This window comes from Triticum aestivum, chromosome 4D, assembly GCF_018294505.1.
Source record: "Triticum aestivum cultivar Chinese Spring chromosome 4D, IWGSC CS RefSeq v2.1, whole genome shotgun sequence".
In the NCBI taxonomy this organism is placed as follows: domain Eukaryota; kingdom Viridiplantae; phylum Streptophyta; class Magnoliopsida; order Poales; family Poaceae; genus Triticum; species Triticum aestivum.
Genome location: NC_057805.1, coordinates 208,020,126 through 208,035,902, shown reverse-complemented (window position 1 = coordinate 208,035,902; position 15,777 = coordinate 208,020,126). Strand labels below are relative to the sequence as shown.

At 45.5% G+C, this 15,777-nt stretch overlaps 1 long non-coding RNA gene across 1 annotated transcript; it reads left to right on the top strand.

Annotated features, from left to right (window-relative positions):
- The first annotated feature begins 6,077 nt into the window (after positions 1-6,077).
- Positions 6,078-10,047, top strand: LOC123099846 (uncharacterized). The gene is made up of 4 exons (XR_006448252.1): positions 6,078-6,268; positions 6,465-6,752; positions 7,327-8,998; positions 9,088-10,047. It is a non-coding gene; the product is annotated as an uncharacterized lncRNA (long non-coding RNA).
- Positions 10,048-15,777: the final 5,730 nt, after the last annotated feature.

Here is a 15,777-nt window from a genome sequence, read left to right as displayed (position 1 = left end):
ATCACGCCCCTTTTGTTGCTCGACTCTGCAGAGCTACTATCGAGTGCCGAGGGTGATCCCTCATAACGCACTCCTGATGATAATTCTGTAGTGTAGCTATTCGGTCGTGGTCATGGAGGGTGATTTCCTCTTTCACCATTCCCGATACGGCTCTGTCGTGCAACACCTCAAGTGTGAACCTCGAGGGTGGTCCCTCTTACGTTCACCTTGATGATTACATTGAGTGGAATCCACCGGGGGTGATTCCTCGGGTTTTCCCCTTGATGTCTGGACACACGGTTACCTTGACTTTACTTGACACCCTTGGGAAAGTCGGGCGGGCCCGGAGAGCACCCGCAAGATGGTTAATTACGAGGCACAGCCGGGAAGTCAGGCAACCCTCGAGTGGGCTGGGCTTGCCCTTGCCGTATTTCCTCGAGACGGGGCGACGGGGTCACATTATCGTGAGTCTCTACTCGTCTCCGCAAGCTAATAATACACTATGGTTTGGGTATTTGTTCTAAATTGGCCTTTGGCCTTTACGCACTAACCACCACGCGAGAATAGTTATGGGCCTCGACGTCGAAGTATCAGCCGAAGCTTTGTCAGACGTCCAGTTCAGCATTGTGGGCCTGTCGGGCCAGTGCCATCCAGTAGAGGTGGTGCTCATCCCGGCTCGTCGCATAACGACCCGGAGTGCAACGGGCGATGGGCCCAGACCCCGAAGTGCTTAGGAGGTAGACCGGCGGGGACCGCTCTGCTGAGCCTAGGTAGGGCTGCGACGTGTTGATCTTCCGAGGCCGGGCATTGGCCCAGAAAAGTGTGTCCGGCCAGAGTGATCGAGCGTGTTGGAAAACGTGGTGCACCCCTGCAGGGAAGATCTTTATTCGAATACCGTGTCCACGGTAATGGACGTTCAGACTTATATCTTGATCTAATACAACTAGAAATGGATACTTAAGATATGTGGCTCCAGGATTGCTTTCTTGCAGGGAGTCGAGGAAGGATCTCTGGGCTTTATTGCTACAACATGCTTGTTAATTATAAACTGCTATTCTTTAGTCTTCTACATGCTGCAAGATGCTTGGAGCTGCTTGAAAGATGCTAGTCTTCGATAGGCTAGGCCTTCCCCTCTATTCTGGCATTCTGCAGTTCAGTCCACAGATACAGACCTTCCATTTGATACCAATGCATACATAGTATAGATCTGATGCTTGCGAGTACTTTGGATGAGTACTCACGGTTGCTTTGCTACCCTTTTCCCCTTTCTTTCTTCTTTCCGGTTGTTGTAACCAGATGGTGGGTCCCTGGAGTCAGATGCCACTGCCGATGGATGCTACTACGTGGAGACCGCCGACGACCAGGAGTAGTTAGGAGGTCCCAGGCAGGAGGCCTTGCCTCTTCGATCATGTTGCTTTTGTGCTAGCCTTCTTAAGGCATCCTTGTTTAACTTATGTCTGTATCAGATATGGTTGCTTCCGCTAACTCTTGTGTATCGAGCTATGTATTCGAGCCCTCGAGGCCCCTGGCTTGTAATATGGAGCTTGTATTATTTCATTTTGTGTCTAGAGTTGTGTTGTGATATCTTCCTGTGAGTCCCTGATCTTTGATCGTACACATTTGCGTGTATGATTAGTGTACGGTCGAATCGGGGGCGTCACAATTCATGCCATAATACTGTATGTTCATTTAACAAGAACTGCACGTTGCTTCACTTTTTCCACGTGTTCTTTTTTTTGAGAAATATCCACATTCTCCTACTAAACCATCTCGACTGGGCTCAATCAAACCATCTGGTGGTCATGTGGCAACACAGCCCATTGGAGCTAGTTATGGGTTTCTTTTTTCTAGAAAGGGTACATGATTGTTCTAGAACACAGGTAAGGTAGCAGCAGTGTACTGTTCATGCGAATCCTACTGATATTGTCCATTGGATTTAGAAGATCAACGGTTATGATTGATGTTCTTAGTCCTACATAAAATTGGTACACTATATAGTAGTATAGATATAGAAACCCGCGTGGAATGCGAGAAACCAACTCCGGCCACACACGTTTGTTCAGGAGCAGGACGTTGGCCAAGCTCCTCCTTCCACCATTTTGTCCACTCTTTCGGCGGCATCCGACGAGCAGGAAGAGTAGTTCTTCGGCATAAAAGCCGTCTGGGTGGCCCGCCGAGCCCAGTAGCTCGCTTCTCCACCTACCTCGCCTAGCTCGTCAGAGGCAGTTGCCGCACTAAGCCAGCGCGTGGTTCCGCAGCTAGCCTCTCCAATACAGCTCGAGGAAGAGTGCCGACTTGCTCCACACCGGCTTGTCGGGGAGCACGGCGGCGTGAGCATCATCGCTGCCCTCGACGCCGCCGCATCGTACATCGCCTCCAGTGTCTGCGACTGCGCCATCCGCCGTTGATGCGTGCATAGCCGCGACATGCAGGCAGAGAAAGAAGCCACTGCGGATGTCGACGAGGTGGTGCGGCCACGCGAATGTGGACGAGGTGACGAGCAACACGTCCCCGCCCGCCGCCATCATCGAGGAAAAGTAGAACATGGGAGGCCGCCGCCGATTGTATCCCATGAAGGCCACCGCCGAGGCGACGCCGGCGAATACAGCCGGTGTCTTGCTCGATTCTTCTTCTTCCGGATGCTGGAGCAGGACAAAGAGATCGGGCGGCTACCATTTAGATTAGGTATTTTAATTCTACCAGGCTGGTTGCAATGGGAGTATTATAGGTAGTATCATGCGTGCCAACTACTCCCTCCGTTCTTAAATATAGGAGTACTATAAGAGCATGGTTAATAGTATAGCCAGCTGATGGCTACATGACATTGCCACATCATCTATAGCCGTCCTTGTGACCTTCAAGTATAATACTCCCTCTGTCTAGGTGTCATCTTAGGAAAACCAAATAATCCCAAAACACTTAGGCACGGTGCATTAACTTCTACCTCGTTTCTTGTTTCTTGACATATCAATCAATAAGAGATGTGGGTGTGCATGCTTTTAATGACTTGAGACTACCAAACACGACATGCAGTGGTTAGTTCATTGCATGCAATGCTATTAATTAACAAATAAACATTAAGTTCTCTCGTTTTCCCCTCCTCCATGGTCACGGTGCACAACCTAAGATACAAAGATGTGATGTTTCATCAATACAGGGCCCACCTTCCACTCTCACATCCTACCTCTGTCCTGGTTTATAGGTCACCTTTGTAGTTCGTGCCAAATTTTGACCAAATATTTAGCTAACAAAATGTTAATGCATGTAAACAAAAATTATATCGTTGGATTCGTATTTCAACATAGTTTTCAATGATATAATTTTTTGTAACATGCACGAACGTTTTGTTAGTTCAATCTATAGTCAAAATTTGACACAATATACAATGGGGGCCAATAAACCAGGACGGAGGAATCGATGCCACGTCAATGTACCCACTAGAAACAAGTTAGACTTGTTCGGTTCAACCGCCTCCCTAGGTGTTTGGAGAGGAATTGGCCAGCGCGAGGCGGTTCTATAGGTGGGCAGGCGGCTTAGAACAAGGGAAAATGCATGAACTAGCTAAGACGAGGGAGGGAAGCTTCTACATTCGCAGGGGACATGGCATTGGCTATTGGGCAGCAAGATGCGAGTAGATGTACACTCTTCACCGGACGGAGGGAGTAAGTCATCTTTGGTTGTGCACCGTGACCAAGAAGGAGAGAAAAACAAGAGAACTTAATGTTTATTTGCTAATTAATAGCATTGCATGCAATGAACTAACCACTGCATATCATGTTTGGTAGTCTCGAGTCATTGAAAACATGCACGCCCACATCTTTTATTGGTTGATATGTCAAGAAACAAGAAACGAGGTGGGAGATAATGCACCGCGCCTAAGTGTTTTGGGATTATTTGGTTTTCGTAAAGTGACTTATACACCTATATGGAGGGAGTACCTTGCTCATTCAAATATTAAATGCTTAGAGCCAACCTAATAGCCATTCTAAGAGCCAACCTATTATATGAGTATTTTTTATGATGACTCTAAGTGAGGTGGCAACTCCTTATAGCCAACAGCCGGCTACATTGGAGCACTCCAGCAAGGCCTAGAGGTTAATTTGAGAACAAGTACCTCGAGGTTGATTTGACAGACATGACTTATAAGTTGACAGAGGTCATCTGACCTTTTTTGGAAACATGTCGTAATGTAACGCGATAGACCTTCTTTCAAGTCAATTAGCATGTGTTCAAAAATTAAAAATTATTAAAAAGTAACACAATAGACCTTCGATTAACATGTGTTCAAAAAAGCAAAAAATGTCAAAAAATACAAAACAAAGACCTTGATATTAACTAGATGGTATGGGTCACTGTAAAGGTTTAATAAACCTTTAAACTGACCCATACCATCTAGTTAATATCAAGTCCACTTCCCATCCGGCCACCCATCTCATGACTACTCCAGCCTCAGCACAGTGAACTTGGGAGTTCTGTTAGATGAGCTATCGGTAGGGAAGTTGGTCCTTGCTGATATAGGATGCTTCTTCGTATCATTTATGGCATACCTGGATGACCGCATGGTGCCGCCCAATAGCCAATGCCACGTCCCATGCGAATGTAGAAGCTTCCCTCCCTCATCTAGCTAGTTCGCGTGTTTTCCCCTGTCTTTTGCCGCCTGCCCACCTATAGAACCGCCTCGCGCTGGCCAATTCCTCTCCAAACAACTAGGGAGGCGGTTGAACCGAACAAGTGTAACTTGTTTCTGGTGGGTACATTGACGTGGCATCGAAAGGGTGTGATAGCTGACTCTTGCAAAATAATTAACTACCATGTTGGCATACATGAGCATTGGGCCCACTTGTCAGCGTGCTAGACGGAGGAAGGAACGCAAGACAAAATGGAGCGTGGAAGGGTGCGAATTGATTGGCTCACATGCGATGACCACTGGAGCAATACACTCAGGTACTTCGTTAAAAAATTAGTGCAAACATGGTCGGTTATACTGTGAGTAGGTGACCGTGCGCTTGGCTCTTTGCCTCTTCCGAAAGTCGAACAATGATGATGGTACTACAGTAGATAGTGTACTACTAGTAAGCAAAGCTTCTCGTTTGCGAGTAGACCAGACACATCAAAAGTAGTGCATTAGTCTCCAAAAAGGGTTGACCATGTCCATGGCTACCATCCCGTGCTCCGTCATTCAGTGTGTGCTTCTCGTCGTTCTGCGAGTTGACGGGACACATCAAAGTTAATATGTATTTAGTACTCTCTCCAAAAAGGGCCGACCATGTCCATGGCTACCTTCTCGTGCTGCGTCATTGAGTACGTGCACTATTCACGTGCCATCGAGGGGAAAAATATTGCGTGGTACTAGGTGCCATCGTAGTGCACGACTCACTTACGCACTGCTTATCTCCATTTTCTTGCATGACACGTGCACCCTGATGCTAGATGTCCCGCGTGTTGGCAAAAGGATGAACAAAGCTCATGTCAAAAAAAGAGTGGAAGAACATAGATTCCCGACGACCGAGAAGGAGCAAGGAACCTCGTGGTGGAGCGTCTGTACTCATAATATTTTATATTATTTAGCGATATAAAATCAACTAATCATCTCCACAGTAGACCGGAAGAGTACGAAACATGGCAGCCCAGCGTAGTTACATCATACTGTACATGGCCAACCCACGCTATCACCATATTTCTTGGCCTCTGTGCGACACCTAGCTCTAGTAATCCACCAGCCCGTACCTCTTCTCGCTCCTCGTCTCTCTCAAAGTGTGGCGGGCTGGCGTTTTTGTCGTCTATTGAGGTCGGTTAACTCATCACATGTTAGCGACATGCCAAGAGCATTCTAAAAAAATTATTGTACTTTATTGTTATGCCAAGAAGAGGAAGCGCTTTGACCGACGGACCAAACGAGACAGGCGTGTCGTGCCGTGAGTGGGTCCAGTTTCTCGTTTTGAACTTGTTTGGTGCAGTAGTCTCTACTCCTAATGTTTGAGTTGGTAGGATTGCGTCCACGGTTTATTTTCATCTGGTTATATTTCGTCCGGTTTATTTTCGTCTCACATGCCATCACCATATCTACTCACGTTGATTTTTTACCCTCACAATAAAAACTTTCTTAATCTAAGTTTTTATTGTGAGGGTAGCCCGGCACCTCTCCTCTCCCGGCGGCCCTCCTTCACCGCAGTCTCCTCTACTCGGCCATGTCCGCCCAAGTCTCCTCCCCCTTGTTGCACCTATCAGCGGCGACCGCGATGCCCGTCGACCACCAACAGCCGCCCAAGTTATCTATGGGTTCTCTAAGGTGAGCTTCCCTCTTTTTCCATTTGTTCCCATTCATTCCCTATTTGTGTGTGCCTGTGATTTTTCTTGTATGAACTATAGCATGGTGAATAAATCTTGGTTGATGGATTTACTTTCGCGGAAGATGATTTTCGGATTTTATTTTCAGTTCTGTGTTCCAATAAACTTCTTTTACCACCCTGCCTCTGGTACTTTAGGGACTGGCCTGGGTCCTCTGCTTTCGGCCGGTGTCGGTGCAAGCTGAAACTCATTCGTGGGGAGCGCTGGCTAGCGGTGACAGTGGCAGGGAGGAGCAGATCAAGGCCTCCCAATAGGCGCAGGATCAAGTCATGAAACTTGCATCATCTTTACATCACCATGTAGTTGGGTGTAACGTGAGTTCTGCTCTTATTCTACATTGTGAGAGGAGCGACGCTGCCGGTGCGTGGCGACGAGAGGCTCCTGGTGCTCGACAAGGTGCCTGAGCAGGACACCTTGATTAATACGTGAGACCCTGACACTCATTACTACATGTTTATCTACCCAATCACATTAATTGATTTTTTTCACCCAAAAGGTTAAAAATCAACTGCTTTGCATGACCAAGTGAGTATTGTGTTTAATTAGCAAAGTTTAATATTTCATACACAATTAGGAAGTACATGAAGATTGCATTATTTTTTTAGAACAGGTTCTATTGTAAAGATGAGGTCAGAGGCATACCAACACAATGCTCTGAAAATTCTGAAGCTTCTTACAAGCTCATATATATTTACCACATGCATGCATGAGGAAGGAACAATATATTTTTCTAGAGTTACTATGTGACGGCACCTTCTGGGATTGCACAACATCCGAAGTTTGTGTAACTCCTGACTTCTTGAAATCTGTAGTTGTGAGTATCGTTTATCTTTTACCCTCCTATTTTTCTCACTTATGTCAGTCCGTGAATTTAGTCAGTCACTTTGGTTACATGCCTTTGGTTAGTCCTTTGTTGATCATCTCTAGCTCCCTAGCCTGACCTTAGATATAGTATACATGTACTTGCACTTGACCCAGTTGATGCATGTGCCTATGCAGATCATCGTTCCCCATGCCATATGCCGGTGGATGGAAACAGAGGTGTTCAAGCGAGTCGGCGACATGTCTGCCGTGCCAGCACAGCTCAGCTCCGAAGATATAATAGGCCCAGCAAATAACATCGCATAATTTAGGCAAGCGAAATACAGCTGTTAAATGCCTCCATGTTGTATTGCACACCCATTTCATAATACTTTTTGACATAAGTATAAACATCTGCAAGCCTACTGTCTTCTGCGTGTTAAATTGAATAAGATTATGATGTTATAGTGTTGCTGCTTATGCGTTGTGCAGCAGATGTTTCCTTTGTCCCATCAAGGACGCAGATCATACATTAGCATGCTCAAGTTGAAATGACTTGACATAGGCAAGAAACTTCCACACATTTTCTCTTCCATTCACACTTATTGGGGTTTCTTATAGGTTTTAAATCTTGAAGCTTACATGGTCACTAATATGGGCATGTTCTGTTAAATCACTAACCTTGATTTCAGTCTTTAGGCATTATGACGAAACTGCAACATTGAAGATTGTGAAAGGTCATTTTTTTTCATTTCCTTTGACGTATATTTAAGCCTTTTTCCCCCTCTTCTGTTTCATGTTCCATTGATTCAAATATGTTTTATTGCCTGGTGAATATTTATTCTGTTTTAGTGGCTGACTAATTGGCCCTTTGCTGATCAATATAGTTCCCTTTGAATGGCATGAAAGAAGAGGAATAATGGTTGCTTCCCGTGCTTAATAATTGTATATATATGCTGTACATATAAACTGATCGCTTTATCTAATTACAGGGCAGCTACATTGCAAAGTATTAAGTAATAACCTGTTATCTTTTTCGCTTTTTTTGCTATATCACTTAACAATTGCTGTTGTTGTTAATTTAGCTTGACACAAGTATGTGATTTGCCATTTCATTTGGTACATTGAAGCTTGGGCCTTTTGCCATTTGTGTTCTCATCTGTCATTATATTGCATACATTTATGATCATTTTTTTCTATTATTGTGCAAATTTTATAGTGGCATGCTTTAACCATGACTATTGTCTTCATGCAGACATGCAGTGAACTTCAATTGGATAATAATGATGGTTTTAATTTTTGACTCAAAATGCGGAAGAGATTCAAAATAGTTTTTTTCCAGTGAATACATACATTATAGCAAGCATTAGGGTTTTGACCATGCACGAGCAATGTATAAGAAAGTAGATGCAGAGGAATATTTTATGAGCAATTCAATGTGTTTTGACTGTAACACTAAAATATACCGTATATATCTTTATTCAATTTTTTTTTTGCATTTGACATATATGATCTTGTATAAAGCTGAATAAAGTTTTTAGTTGAGTTGATTCTTGACAAGCTCAAATCCATCACGGGGCTGGGGCTCGTCAGCGACGTGTTAAGGGATCTGGCACACGTCAATAGCCCCCATGGCCAGGCCACCATTGGCCACATCCGCTACTCCACCTCCGGTGGCGATGCCCAGCTGTGCAATGTGGTGCCGTTCCTTGCCGGACACCGGTTCGGGCAGCTCGCCGTGGAGCACAACGACAACCTGGTGAACTACTTGCCTTTGCGCCACAAGCTGGAGGCGCATGGCTCCATCTTCAACAACTCAGAGGTCATCCTCCACCTCATCACCAGATCCTCCACAATATGGATGCATGGGGTGAGTGCTTGTTTCCCAAATTACTTTCTTCTTTGGTTCATCTTCACTGTTATTCTTTGTTCATACTTATTTCATTCAGTTCTACCTAGGTTTCATGGAAGTGTGTGTATGTCGAATGCAAGAGATGGAGGCTTTGAATAAGAAGAGCACAATACCTTTCTGTGAAGCCCTTTGATATCCTTGCCAGGCATGCGTTCTTTCACCCACTTCAAAATTTACGTAGATAGGGAGCATCTGTGCGCACTTGTTGGGCCATTCATGTGAGCCATCTCTGTATGATCAACCCATGCTAGCCTCTATTAACTTAAATACCTTATGCATCTCTCCTTCACATGGATTCAGAGTGAAATAATGGATAACACACTAAATATTATATGCTTTCTACATCTGATTGTTCCATCCTCTTTATCCATCAAAAAACAATGTTCTTCGATGCTGGTTAATGTTGGTTGGAAAAAAGATCACAACAAAGGCACAAGAAACTGCCTGAAACTTAACATCACCATGTATTGACAACTTCTGGACAAAATTGACTAATTACTTTTGTACAATAATTTAACAAATTTTAGTGCATCTGCTGCACATGTTGTAAGTCGTGCAATGATGTTGGTTCACTATGTCATAAACTTCATACCTCGCTGATAATGTCTGCGATTATTCTCACTAATAGTGTCGGAAAGATTCCAGTCAGAAAAATAAAATTCTCTATAGTGAACCCCCTAATAAAAATAAAAGGGAACTACTTATTCAGCACTAATTAAATCGGAAGAGTTATACATGCTTTTTGTGTTCATAATCTTCAGTGTGAACTCTTTTATTTTTGCTTGATTTCCAAATTTATGCACTTTTCCCATGATACAATAAGAAACATTTATATGCATCGTAGCCCGTAGCAACGCACGGGCATTCTACTAGTAACACTTGGTTTTGACTATTGGTAAGATTTTATATACTCCCTCCGTCTAGTGAATAAGTCATCTTAGATTGTGCACCGTGACCAAGGAAGAGGGAAAAACAGAGGGGAAAACGAGAGAAATTAATATTTATTTGGTAATTAATAGCATTGCATGCAGTGAACTAACCATTGCATGTTGTGTTCGGTAGTCTAACTCATTAAAAACATGCACGGCCCACATCTCTTATTGATGGATATGTCAAGAAACAAGAAACGAGGTGGGAGTTAATGCATCGCGTCTAAGTATTTTGGGATTATTTGGTTTTCGTAAGGTGACTTATACACCTAGACGGAGGGAGTAGGGCCTAATGTATTCTTCGAGGATGCCTCTATTGATAAGATTTTATATAATTTGAAAATTATATCATTCGAAGATCCTTTCACGTTCCGTTTTCAAAAAGAAAAAAAGAATGTACGAATTTGACTGTATGCTTTGAGCAACTTGCATGTCCTATACTGCTCCTGTTTGGATACTAGCTAGAGGTTAGACTGTATGCTTTGAACTAACTGTAGCCAAAGAGGTGTTTCGGTGACAGGGTTAGATTGACATTAAATGCACTTGATGGAGAGAGAAAAGTGATTTTTCAGTGGGCCCAAGGAGGTACTAGTACTTACTGTGGGAAAGGTGAAGTAATGATTGCTTCACCCGAGCAACTTATTACTCTAGGAATGTGGGAGTACCAGCAGATTCAAGGAACAGAGAAACGATGGTTGCTTCGTCCGAGCAACTTACTGTGGCGAAGGTGGGGCTCTGTAATTTGACTGGTCACTAGTCATTACTAATGCGGCGCAATGACCAGGGTGAATTTTTCCCTGCAGTTGTGCACTCAATATTGCTGCACGACAGGTGGAGCCGGATGAAGGATGTCTCACATGTCGGCGAAATGAAGTTGAATTGTTTCTGGCATTGCTATCAATCCTTTAGGATTTGTTTATATGTATGCATAATTTTAATGAAATTGTACTGTGATGATATGAAGGTTTCAACTTTGGTTCCCGCGGGAAAAAAGGTTTCAACTTAGGATTCATGTGTCCTCTTGCCTCAAGATTATCTCGTTACAATATTCCATCAAATACAAATGAAACTACCATGGCTGCTAATGCATCTCAATGGTTCGCAGATCAGCGCCAATATTCAAATCACAACTCAAGACAAAGTTGTGAGAAGGTGTACAAATAAAGAAAAAAATATAATTGATCGATGTTGTTCGTAGGCATGGGTCCATTTCCTGGGCACAATGTTCATTGCTTGGCAGCTAGTTTCACCCAGCTCTGTAGCCAAAAAAGGGGTGTACGGAGGACACCACAATCCGATCATTTTGTGCAGCTCCACTAAAATCGAGCTGGCCATCCCTATTTGCAAAGATATCCAGTCAGTGTGATTACAATAATGGTGGAACTAGATGATGAAACATAACACACACAAATAGAAGCCGATCGCCTATGCGATCTCTCTTTAGGACTAACTACTTGTTGGAGAAGATTAGACACGGAGTTGGATGAGGAGGATAGCAAAACCAATCTCCCTTTCTGCAGTCCCACGGAAATGTAAAAACGTTGCCCGTGTGACATTTTGGCGGAACTACACAAAACACTCTTAAGAAAAAAGTGATTTGTGTAGTTCACCAAAAGGTCGCAATAGCAACGAGGTGAAATGGATAGCCCTGTTTGTAAAAAAAAGGTAGAAAGGAAACAATTGCTAGCCAATAACACGAGTTAAAGACACATACGCCGAAAAAAAGAAGCATATTCCATGTAATAACGGAAAGATAGCATCATGGTGGTTTATCAAAAAATGGTTTGAGGACGAGATTGCAAGATGGAAAGTACGCCGGCCGAGATACGTTTTAAGCAAAGAACTAAAGAAGATCCACATGCAGCAACGTGGGAAGATGGGAAGTGGAGCAAGGCCGGAGGAAGCTGTACCTGAGGGTCATCGGGATTTTACTAGGAGGGCGCCGGCAGCCGGGATCTGCCCATACCGCGGCAGCGAGCAAGTGGCGAAGGCCCTACCGCGCCGAAGCTTGGTCAGAGAGAACGACGGGTACCGCAGATCGGGACGTGCTGCCTCAACGTTGTCGAACGGAGAAACGATGCACATCCTCCCTTTCCGCCGGCGGACGGGATGCGGCCGAATCACTGACCAACGGTGAGAGAGAGAGACCACCGCCGCCTTGTGTGAGATGGTGTGACGAGAGACAAACCCCGGCAGGTAGGCTCCGTTATATATAGTGGAGCGGATTTTTCCATTTTCCCCATGACAATCGTTTTATATTTTGTACTATGTGCCATTGAGGAGGAATATATAACTTTATTTAATACTAACGCGTCAAGTCAAACTTTGTTCTATCTAGGTGTGGTACCCGACCCTCCTTCAAGTAAACAACCGCTACACGCGTCAAATTAACACGTGGGCTGCCTTTTCGTACAGAAACGAACTCCACCGTGTACCCGCGCGGGTGTGGCCGGGAACGAGACGTGAGTAAGTGCGTCCTGCGTGCACCTCTTCTTTAGGTGCAGGTACGTACGTGGGTGGGTGTAGAGATGGTTTGTGCGAAACCGAGGCAATGTGTCAATGATATCTCAAAGAAACAAACCTAACATATGCAATGTGTGTGAAACAGAGTCATGGATATATCATATATAGAGGGAGCGATCCACGAGAAGAGAGTGGAGGGATCATCGGCGTGAGATATCGATAGAATCGAAAACAGGGATGAAGTGTGTGGCTGCGTGATCGATAAAGAGTGCCATCGAATTTGTGTTTGCCCATGTCAAAGATACAGGGCGGCTGGCCTACTGGAATTTGAGAGGGCAGAGGTGCAGTTTTTCTCTGTGGCATGGATACCTACCTACAACGTTCGACTATCGGTGGGGGGGGGAGGGGGCAGAGACCTAACTATAGAGAGGTAGATCGACTAGTATATGTGTGGAGAAGGAGAGAGACCTAGCTATGTATAGAGGGAGATCGATCGACATCCATGGATATGTGTAGCAGAGGAATAAGGTTGGGAGAAAGACAAAGGTAGAGTGTCGGAGGGTTGGTGGTGGAGTGTCGTCTCACAATTGGTGGGAGAGGCCTGGTAGACAAACGGAGGGTACGAGTGCAATATCAATAAGAGAGGGCCGGGGATGTCTGTCTGTCAATGCATGTGCGTGTGAGAGACGGGTCGGGAGGTATGCAAAGGATGATGAGGGGAGACGATATGGTTGTGGTAAGCATACGTAACTACATAGGAAGATCAACCGTCGTGTGTCCGAGAAAGGAGAGACATAACCAGTGAGGTAAGTCTATCGGTGCGTGGGGAAAATGAATTATAGTGGACTTGGCTATATGTAGGGAGATCGGTACGTATACATGCATGCATGTGTTGGAAGCAAATAAGGTCCGGAGAGACAGACAGGGGGAGAGGGTGCGGTTAGGAGGTGGTGCGAGAGGCCTACCATGTCGAGGGGGGAGGAGTGTACGAGTATGAGATCGATGAAAAGAGGGGCGGGAGTGTGCACCTGCGTGGAACCGTATTGGACATAGCGGGCATGGACGGTGAGAAGAGAAGAGGGGAAGTATGTGTTTGTGGTAGGCACACTTGGCTAGAGAGGTATATCGACCGGTGTATGCCGGAAAGAAGGAGCCGGGGGGCCTACACACACCGCGGGTGAATGACCTAAAGAGAAATAACGAACGTGCGTGATGGTGGGGACGCTGAGGGAGGGTGAGAGGGGGGCGGGCGTGTGCATGCACGATAGAAAATTAGCGCTAGCTAGCTACAAAGAGAATAGGACCGTGAAGGTGTTAAAGACGAACATAGATCATAATTCATTATAAAAAAGTGGATACAGATACTTGAAGAAGATATCATAATGTAGAACATTGATTATAATTTGGACTAATGTGTGGCTTTTCCAGCTCAGGGCTAAATACTTGTCATAATGTAGGGGGCCGGGCACTATACTTTGTGTGATAAACACGGTGTACATATGAAACATGGTTTAGATTATGAATATCTAGTTAGTACATCAAATGTACTATTATTTGGAATCAACATCAAGTGTATTCAAAAAATTGAATTTGAGTTCATATAGTACACATAGTTCATATCTATCTCTATAGTAATCATGTGGTGTGTTGTTAAGGTAATACACGAATGATGGTTGAAGTTGGCAACAATCATGATTGTAGATTCTTATTGAAATAGAGAAACAAATTCAAATTCAGTTTGAATTGCAGCGGTAGTATAGACATTTGGAATGCACTAAAATGTTGGCATGAGTAGGTTACATGCATTATATAGCCAGTGAAAATTTTTAATTGATAACATGGATTCATACTCCCTCCTTCCATCTATATAGGGCCTAATGCGTTTTTTAAGACTGCCTTTGACTATTGACAAGATTAATAGTACATGACATGCACAATGTGAAAATTATATCATTGAAAGCTCCTTTCACACACGAATTTAACGGTGTGCTTTGTGTAAGTTGCATGTCATATATTATTGCTCTAATATTTGGTCAAAGTTAGCCTAGAAAAACGCATTAGGCCCTATATAGATGGAAGGAGGGAGTAGCTTTGAATAGCATTTGTATAGTAAAACGGGACAAGACTCTCTCTTTGTGTGGTGTGAATAGTTTTTTTTCGTTGAGTGAAGTACGAATTGATTTGGTACGTACAAGTGCAATATTACACATTAGGCTTGTCCCTAAAATTCAACCCGCGCCTTGTTATATCCCAAAAAATCAGATATCGTGCTCCCACCTTCACAACCCGCGCCTTGCTATCCCGAAATTACAACGCGCGCGAAAACTCCCTCCAGCTGCCAAATCCCGACACGCGAAATTCCCCTTCTAACCCTGAGCCGAAAGGGCCGCTAGTTCAAATCGGTGGGGGTACTTTTGTAGCACACCCTACATTTTGGACAAGCGCGTCCCTAAGTCATGGTTCCCCCTCCCATCGCCTCCTTTTTGCCATTCGAAATCTGGCCGCCATAACCTCTCCGCTCCAGCCACGAAACCCCACCCTCCTCCGTCCGCCACCTCACCGCTGCCCAGCCGGAGCCTCTTCCCCGACGAAGTCGTCCACCACAACAGCTCGACGTCCCTCATCCACCTCCACGGATGAGGATCCGTCGTCCCTCTGGTTCAGCCGCCCCGTCCTCCACCTCCAAGGAGCTGCTCCGACGATTGCCTCGTCTATCGCGGCTGCTCCATCCCCACAACGCCGCCTTAACCTGCTCCACCGGAACCGCAGCATCCACACCGACTCCTCGGACAAAGTTGAGGCCTACTCGGCGCCACCAAAGAGGTTGTACACTCATCGCATCACACCTTCTCCTTAACTCGACCTCCCGGCGCCGACGGTGCTCCTTCCCACACCCCCATGGAGCGGCTACCTCGAAGTCGGTGCCGCGGGTGACATCTCCACGGCGGCTCTCCCCCAGTGCGAGGCCCCTTAGGCGGCGGCGTCCATACCAGCCGGATCTGCTGCTGCTGCTCCGGCTCTCGCTCGGTCGCTCGCGCTGCTGCTGCTGCTCCGGCTCTTGCTCGCTCGCTCGCTTGCCCAGCTGCTGCTGCTCCGGCTCTCGCTCGCTCGCTCGTGCTGCTGCTGGTGCTCCGGCTCTCGCTCGCTCACTCGCGCTGCTGCTGCTGCTCTCCCCCTCGCTCGTGTTGTTGCTCTGCTCTGATTTAGCTACACTTCAGTCGACTGAATCAAGTTTTGGGTCAGTCAATTTTCAGGGGGTGGGGGGTCTCGCCGGAGTTAAGAAAGAACCACCCGCAGCGGGGAGGGGGCTCGCCGGAGAGGTACCCCACTATCTATCTTAGCGTT